At 37.0% G+C, this 9,118-nt stretch overlaps 1 pseudogene; it reads left to right on the top strand.

Moving 5' to 3' along the window:
* The first annotated feature begins 8,589 nt into the window (after window positions 1-8,589).
* Window positions 8,590-8,801, top strand: LOC108531631 (60S ribosomal protein L38 pseudogene; annotated as a pseudogene).
* Window positions 8,802-9,118: the final 317 nt, after the last annotated feature.

The raw sequence follows: 9,118 nt of genomic DNA, 5'->3' as shown, positions 1-9,118 counted from the left end.
AAAAAAAAGGAAAAAGAAAAGAAAAGTAAAAGAAATTGTAATGAAAATCAAAGTTCTCCTTTTTTCTAAAGCCTCAGGCCAAGGTGGTGTTATGGATGAATTCTACAAAATTTCAAATGCAAAAGAAAAGCTCTTAACATTTTTTGAGGGTTGTATAGTCTTGGTTCCAAAACCAATAGAAAGAGTACAAGAAAAGAAAATTATAGGCACAGTACACTTCACTTTTAAACACAGAAATGAAAATAAAACATTAGCAAGGCCAAATTAGTATGTCATAATAATGCATTTTCTTCATTTTTAATTTTCATGAATATATAGTAGGTGTATATATTTATAGGGTACATGACATGCTTTGATACATGCATGCAATGCGTAATAATCGCATCATGTAAAATTAGATATCCTTCCCCTCAAGCATTTATCCTTTGTGTTACAAACAACCCAATTATATTCTTTTGGTTATTAAAAATATGTAATTACATTATTATTGAGTACAGTGATCCTGTTGTGCTATCAAATACTAGGTTTTATTCATTCATTATATATTTTTTGTACCAATTAACCTTTCCCAACTTCTTCCCACACCCCCACGGCCCTTCTCAGCCTCTGGTAACCATCCTTCTATGTCTCCATGAGTTCAATTGTTTTGATTTTTAGATCTCACAAATAAGTGAGAACATGTGATGTTTGTCTTTTTGTGCCTGGCTTATTTCATTTGACCTAACCACCTCCAGTTCCATCCATGTTGTTGCAAACGATAGCATCTCATTCTTTTTTATGAGTGAGTAGTACTCTGTTATGTATAAGTTCCACATTTTTAAAAAATTCATTCATCTGTTGATGGACACTTAGGTTGATTGCTATTGTGAAGTGCTGTAACAAACATGGGAGTGCAGATATCTCTTCGATATGCTGATTTTATTTCTTTTGAGTATACCCCTAGCAGTAGGATTGCTGGATCACATGGTAGCTCTATTTTTAGTTTTTTTTTTTTTTTTCCAATGACAAAATCTATTTTTAGTTTTTTGAGGAACCTTCAAACTGTTCATCATAGTGGTTGTACTAATTTACATTTCCACCAACACTGTATAAGGGTTCTCTTTTCTCCACATCCTCACCAGCATTTGTTACTAACTGAATAGGTAGTTTTGACTTGTGTTTCTCTGACAATCAGTGATTGTCAGAGAAATACAGATTTTGTGTGTGTTCTTCAATTTTTTTCATTAGTATTTTACAGTTTTCATTGCAGAGATCTTTCACCTCTTTGTTAATTTTCATATACTTGTTTGCCATTTGTATATCTTCTTTTTTGAAATGTCTATTTAGGTCTTTGTTCCATTTTTAATGGGGTAATTTGAGCTCCTTATATATTCTGCTTATTAATCCTTTGTCAGACAGGTAATTTGCAAATATTTTCTCCCATTCTGTGGGTTGTCTCTTCATTTTGTGATTGTTTCCTTTGTGCAGAAGCTTTTAAACTTGATGTGATACCATTTATCCATTTTTGCTTTGGTTGCCTGTGCTTGTGGGATATTGCTTAAGAAATGTTTGCTCAGACCAGTGTCCTGTACAGTTTAGTTTCTTCAATGTTTTTGTGGAGTCGTTTCATAGTTTGAGGTCTTACATGTAAGTCTTTAATCCATTTTGATTTGATTTTTTGTATAAGGAGAGAGAGAGTGATCAGGTTTCATTCATCTGCATGTGGATATACAGTTTTTCCAGTACCATTTATTGAAGAGATTGTCTTTTTCCCTAGTGTGTGTTCTTGGCAATTTTGTTGAAAATGAGTTTTACTGTAGGTGTGTAAATTTGTTTCTGGGTTCTCTCTTCTGTTCCAGTGGTCTATGTGTCTGTTTTTATGCCAGTACCATACTGTTTTGGTTACTATAGCTCTGTGGTGCAATTTGAAGTCAGGTAATGCAATTCTTCCAGTTTTGTTCTTTTTGCTCAGGATAGCTTTGGCTATTCTGGGTATTTTATGACTCCATATAAATTTCAGGATTGTTTTTTTCTACTGCTGTGAAGAATGTCTTTGGTATTTTGATAGGGATTGCATCAAATCTGCAGATTGCTTTGGGTAGTATGGACATTTTAACATTGTTGATTCTTCCGATCCATAAACATGGAAAGCTTTCCATTTTTTGTGTGTCTTCTTCTGTTTCTTTCATTAATGTTTTAGAGTTTTCTTTTCTTTTCTTTCTGAGATAGGGTCTCACTCTGTCACCCAGGCTGGAGGGCAGTGGCACAATCTTGGCTCACTGCAACCTCTGTCTCCCACACTCAAGTAATCCTCCCACCTCAGCCTCCTGAGTAGCTGAGATTACAGGCATGCACCACCATGCCCGGCTAATGATTTTTTGCTTATATTTTTAGTAGAGACAGGGTTTTGCCATGCTGGCCAGGCTGGTCTCGAATTCCTGGCCTCAAGTGATCCACCCACCTTGGCCTCCCAAAGAGCTGAGATTATAAGCATGAGCCACCACACCCCACTTAGAGTTTTCATTGTAGACGTCTTTTACTGTTTTGGTTAATTCCTAGGTATTTAATTTTGTTTGTGGTTATTATAAATGGGTTTTTTTAAATGTATTTTTTCACATTGTTCACTATTGGCATATAGAAATGCTACTGATTTTGTATGTTTATTCTGTATCCTGCAACTTTACTGAATTTGTTTATCAGTTTTAATAGTTTTTTGGTGGAGTCTTTAGTTTTTTCTAAATATAAGATCATATCATCTGGAAAGAAGGATAATTTGACTTCTTCCTTTCAACTTGGATCCTCTATTTCTCTCTCTTGTCTGATTGCTCTAATTAAGACTTCCAGTATTATGTTGAATATCAGTGATAAAAGTGGGCATCCTTCTCATGTTCCAGATCTAAGAGGAAAAGCTTTCAGTTATTCCCTATTTAATATGATACCAACTGTTGGTCTATCATATGTGGCTTTTATTACATTAAGGTATGTTTCTTCTATACTCAGGTCTTTGAGGTTTTTTTTTTGTTTGTTTGTTTTTTATCATGAAGGGGTGTGGAACTTTATCAAATGTTTCTGCAGTGTCAAGTGAAATGATTATATGAGTTTTGTCCTTCAGTGTGATATGATGTATCACATTGATTGATTTGCATATGTTGAACCATCATTTTATCCCTGGGATAAATCTCACTTGGTTATGATGAATGATCTTTTTAATATATTGTTGAATTTCGTTTGCTGGATATTTCGTTGAGGATTTTTGCATCAATATTCATCAGAGATATTGGCCTATAGTTTTCTTTCTTTGATGTGTCCTTGTCTGGTTTTGGTATCAGGGTAATACTAGCCTTGTAGAATGAGTTTGGAAGTATTCCCTCTTACTCTATTTTTTGGAACAGTTTGAGTAGGCTTGGTATTACTTCCTCTTTAAATGTTTAATAGAGTTCAACAGTGAAGCCATTGGGTCCTGGGGTTTTCTTTACTGGGAGATTTTTATTGTGGCTTTGAACTCATTACTTTTTATTGGTGTACTCAGGTTTTGAATTTCTTCATGGTTCAATCTTTGTAGGTTGTGGTGTCCAGGAATTTGTACATTTCTTCTAGATTTTCCAATTTATTGGCATATAGTTGCTCATAGTAGCCACTATTGATCCTTTGACTTTTGCAGTATCAGTTGTAATGTCTCCTTTTTCATCTCTGCTTTTATTTATTTGAGTCATCTCTCTTTTTTTCTTAGTCTAAGCTAAAGACTTGTCAATTTTGTTTACCTTTTCAAAAAACCAGCTTTTTGTTTCATTGATCCTTTTTATTTTGAGACACAGTCTCACAATGTTGTCCACGCTGGAGTGCAGTAGCATGATCACAGCTCACTGAAGCCTTGATCTCCTGGGCTCAGGTGATCCTCCCACCTCATCCTCCTGAGTAGGTGGTCAGAGGTGTGTGTGTGCCACCACACCTGACTAATTTTTTGTACTCTTTGTAGAGATGGGTTTTTACCATGCTTCCTAGGCTGGTCTTAAACTTCTGAGCTCAAGCCATTCCCCTGCCTTGGCCTCCCAAAGTGCTATAATAAAATTACAGGCATGAGCCACTATGCCTTGCTGACATTTTGTATTATTTTCTTCTTTTCAATTTCATTTATTTCTGCTCTGATCTTTATTTTCTCATTTCTTCTACTAACTTTTGGGTTTCATTTGCTCTCACTTTTCTAGTTCTTTAAGATGTATCATTAGGTAATTTATTTAAAGTTTTTCTTCTTTTTTGATATAGGCACTTAAAGTTATAAATTTCCCTGTTAGTGCTGCTTTTGATGTATCCTATAGGTTGTGTTTCTATTATCACTTGTTTCAAAAACAAACTTCAATTTCCTTCTTAATTTCTTCATTGACACACTGGTCATTCAGGGGCATATTGTTTAATTTCTATGTGGTTATACAGTTTCCAAAATTCCTCTTGATATTAATTTGTAGTTTTATTCCATGCAGTTAGAGAAAATGCTTGATATTATTGCAAATTTTTTGAATATTTTAAGACTTATTTTGTGACCTAGCATATGGTCTATCCTTAAGAATGATCAACATGCTGAGAAGAAAAATGTATATCCTGCTGCCATTGGATGAAACATTCTGTAAATATCTATTGGGTCCATTTGTTCTATAGTGCACACGAAGTCTAATTTTTTTGTTGTTGATTTTCTCTCTGGAAGATCTGTCCAATGTGGAGAGTGAGGTGTTGAAGTTTTCAGCTATTATTTTGTTGGGGGGGTCAATCTCTTTTTTTTATCTCTAATAATTTTTGCTTTATAAATGTGGCTGCTGCAGTGTTGGATGCGTATGTATTTACATTTATTATATTCTCTTGCTGAATGGATCCTTTATCATTATATAATTACTTTCTTAGCTCTTCTTACAGTTTTTGTCTTGAAATTTGTTTTTTATAATATAAGTATAGCGAATCCTGCTCTTTCTTGGGCTCAATTTTCATGGAATATCTTTTTCCTTCCCTTTATTTTTCAGTCTATGTGTATCTTTGTAGGTAGTGTGTGTTTCTAGTAGGCAACAGATTAGTGCGTCCTGTTCTTTCATCTATTTAGCCACTTTGTTTCTTTTGATTGAAGAGTTTAGTCCATTTACATTCAATATTACTGTTGATAACATTGGACTTACTCCTGCCAGTTTGTTGTCTATTTTCTCATTGTTTTGCAGTCTTATTTCCTTTTTTCCTTCCTGTCATTCTTAAAGTGAAGGTGATTTTCTCTGGTGATATGATTTAATTTCTCGCTTTTTTATCTTTTGTTTATCACTGTATGTTTTGCAATTTGAAGTTACCATGAGGGTTGAAAATACTATTTTACAGCCCATTATTTTAAGCTGGTAATAACTTAAAACTGATTGCATAAATAATCAAACACACACACAAAAAGAAAACTAAAGAAGGGCTACACTTTAATTTTGTCCCCTACTTTTAGCTTTTGTTGTTTCTCTTTATGTCTTACTGTTCTGTCCATGCCTTGACAAATTGTTGTAGTTATTATTTTTCATTGGTTCATCATTTAATCTTTCTGCTTAAGTTGGTAGAAGTTTATACACCACAACTACAGTGTTATACTATTCTGTGTTTTTCTGTGTCCTTAATATTACCATTGAGTTTTGTACCTTCAGACGATTTCTTCTTGCTCATTAATATCCTTTCATTTCAGATTGAAGAACTCCCTTTAGCATTTCTTGTAGGACAGGTCTGATGTTGATGAAATTCCTCAGTTTTTGTTGGTCTGGTAAGATCTTTATTTCTCCTTTGTGCTTAAAGGATATTTTTGCCAAATATACTATTCTAGGATGAAATATTTTTCTTTCAGCACTTTAAATATGTCATACCAGTTTCTCCTGGCCTGTAAGATTTCCACTGCAGTCTGCTGTTAGATGTATTGGAGTTCTATTGTATGTTATTTGTGTATTTTCTCTTGCCGTTTTTAGAATTCATTCTTTATCTCTTGCGGAGTTTAATTATTCAATGCCTTGAGGTAGTCTTTTTTGGGTTAAATACGCTTGATGTTCTATAACCTTCTTGTACTTGAATGTTGATATCTTTCTCTAGGCTTGGGGAGTTCTCTGATATTATCCCTTTGAATAAACCTTCTACTCCTGTTTCTTTCCCTACCTCCCCTTTAAGGCCAATAGCTCTTAGATTTGCTTTTTTGAGACTATTTTCTGGATCTTATAGGTCTGCTCATTGTTTTTTATTCTTTTTATTATTTTTTCTTTCTGCACATTTTTAAATAGTCTGTCTTTAAGGTCACTAATTCTTTTTTCTGCTTGATCCATTCTACTATCAAGAAATTCTGATGCATTCTTCAATATGTCAATTGCATTTTTCAGCTCTAGAATTTCTGCTTGATTCTTTTTAATTATTTCAATCTCTTTCTTAAATTTATCTAACAGAATTCTGAATTCCTTCTCTGTGTTTTCTTAAATTTTAGTTTCCTCAGAAAAGTTATTTTGAATTCTCTGTCTGAAAGATCATATATCTGTTTCTCCAGGCTTGGTCCCTGGTGACTTCCCTAGTGCATTTGGTGGTGTCATGTTTCCCTGTATATTACTGATGCTTGTAGGTGCTTGTTGGTGTCTGGGCATTGAAGAGTTGGGTATTTATTGTAGTCTTCACAGTCTAGGTTTGTGTCTTTCCTTCTTGGAAAGGCTTTCCAGATATTGAAAGGGACTTGTGCCCAATCCCAACAATGCTGTAGTTTTTGTAGATTCACTGAGGTACCATCTTGGTCATCTTGAATATAATCTGGAAGAATTCTCTGGATTACCATACAGAGTCTCTTGTTCATTTTCCTTACTTTCTTCCAAACACACAGAGTCTTTCTCTCTGTTCTGAGTCACCTGGAACTGGGAGTGTGGTGATGCAAGCACTCCTGTGGCCACCACTACTGAGACTGCACTGGAGCAGACGTGAAGCCAGCACATCATTGAGTCTTGTTCAAGGCCCTTCCCTTCAGAGTGGTGGCATGTCCAGAGATGCTGTCTGGGAGTCAGGGATTGAAGTAAAAACCTTAGCAAATTACCTGATGCTCTATTTTATGGCAGCTAAGCTGGCACTCAAATCACAATACAGAGTCCCTCCTGCTCTTCTTTTCCTTTTTCACAGGCAGAGGGACCTCTCTCTGTGGCCACCACCACCGCCAACCCATGGGGGATTCTGCCAGGCCACTGCTGATGTCGCTTAAAGCCCAAGTGCTCTTCAGTCAGCTTGTGATGGATGCTGCCAGGCCTGGGACTCACCCTGCAGGGAAGTGGGCTCCCCTTTTGCCCAGGGCATGTCCAGAAATGTCATCCAAGAGCCTAGGCCTGGACTCAGGGACTCCAAGAACCTGCTCTACCCCATCGTGGCAGAGCTGGTACCTAGGGTGGAAGACAAAGTCCCATTTACTTTTCCCTCTGCTTTTCTCAAACAGAAGGAGTCTCCCACCATTGTTGCCATAGCTGGAAATGTGTGGCGTTTCCCCTGAAGACAGCATGTCTCAGAGCCCAAGGCCCATTGTGTACTCCCTGGGTATCACTGCTGGTTATTCAGGGCCCAAGGGCTCTTTAGTTAGCAAATGATAAATCCTGCTCAGACTGGTCTTTCCCTTTAAGAAAGAGGGTTCTCTTTTGGCCCCGGGTATGTCTTGAAATGTGGTTTGGGAGCTAGTGTCTGGAATAGGGGTTTCGTGACTCTACCTGGTACACTATCCTACTGTGACTGAGCTGGTTTCCAAAATGCAAGACAAAGTCCTCTTTATTCTTCACTCTGCCCTCCTCAAGCAGAAGGAAGGAGTCACTTTCATTGCTTCGAACTGCACTGCCTGGACCTGGGGGGAGGAGTAGCACAAGCACTTCCTTAGCTGCGCCCTCTGGTGTCTCCCTAGGTCAAGTAGTTCTCACTGTGTACCACCCTAGTTCGCTGGCTCTCAGCCCAGCCTTGCACTAGGATTTGCCTAGAAATTGCAGTCCTTGTGTCCTAGACTGCCTTTCAAGTTTACCTAGGCCCTCAGAGCACTTCAGCCTGTAGTAGCGAGGCTTGCTGAAAAACTCAAGTTCTTACCACTGGGATGAGCAATTCCCTCTGACTAGGGCTATTCCAAATGCTCCCTCTGTGTGCAGGTGCTGGTTGAGGCCAGCAAGGCTTTATTCCCCACTGTGATGGGGCAGCACCCAGTTCAATGTAAAATCCCCAAGTTGCTGCGTTTTCCTTCCCCAAAGTGCACAGATTCTCTCTCTCTCTGCACCTCTCTGCTGCCAGCAGATGGGGAAAGTGTGGTGTCCATGATTCAAGACTCTCTCCTGCACTCCTCAATGACTCTTTCAGTGATATGAAGTTAAAAGCAGGTAGTATGATTCCTCACCTAAGTTTTGGTTCTTGTGATGGTGCTTTTCCATGGGCAGGTAGTTATTAAAATTTGGTGTTCCAGTGAAAGGAATGAAAGGTGTAGGCTTCTATTCCACCATCTTGCTCTGCCCCAACAATAATTTTTTTATTAAGTAAGATATTATTATCTTAGATATAACACAAAATTAGGAAAGTTTTGTCTCCATAAAAGCAAGGATGAGTCTGCACTGGGTGTGCCTTATCACCATGCCTCAGAAAATTGAATAAATCAAGGATTTTCTGCTTACAGCCTGGTGAAAGGATGCCAAATCTGTCAAGATCAAAAAAAATAAGGACAATGTGAAGTTTAAAGTTCCATGTAGCAGATTCCTTTATACCCTGATCATCACCGACAAAGAGAAGGCAGAGAAACTGAACTAGTCCCTGCCCCTGGTTTTGCAGTGAAGTACCTGAAATGAACCAAATACTGATCTGAACTGTATTAAAATATTAAAAATCCTTTAAAACAAGAAAGCAAGGATGATTCAACACCAGAAAATGAGCCAATGTAACTCACCACATGAATACACTAAAGGAGAAAAACTATAGGATGGTCGTAATAGAGCCAGAAAAAGCATTGGATACAATTCAATAGCTTCATTATTAAAAATAAAAACTCTTAGAAAATCAGGTTTAAAAGAGAATGTCCCAATTTATAAAGGTCATGTGACAAATACCTATAATAAACATTATATTTGCTGGAAAGATTGTAGAATTCTATCTAAGATAGAAAACC

This window comes from Rhinopithecus bieti, unplaced genomic scaffold (genome assembly GCF_001698545.2).
Source record: "Rhinopithecus bieti isolate Rb0 unplaced genomic scaffold, ASM169854v2 scaffold_7212, whole genome shotgun sequence".
NCBI lineage: Eukaryota > Metazoa > Chordata > Mammalia > Primates > Cercopithecidae > Rhinopithecus > Rhinopithecus bieti.
The sequence above is the reverse complement of the archived record's forward strand: the minus strand, read 5'-3'. Positions and strand labels throughout refer to the sequence as shown.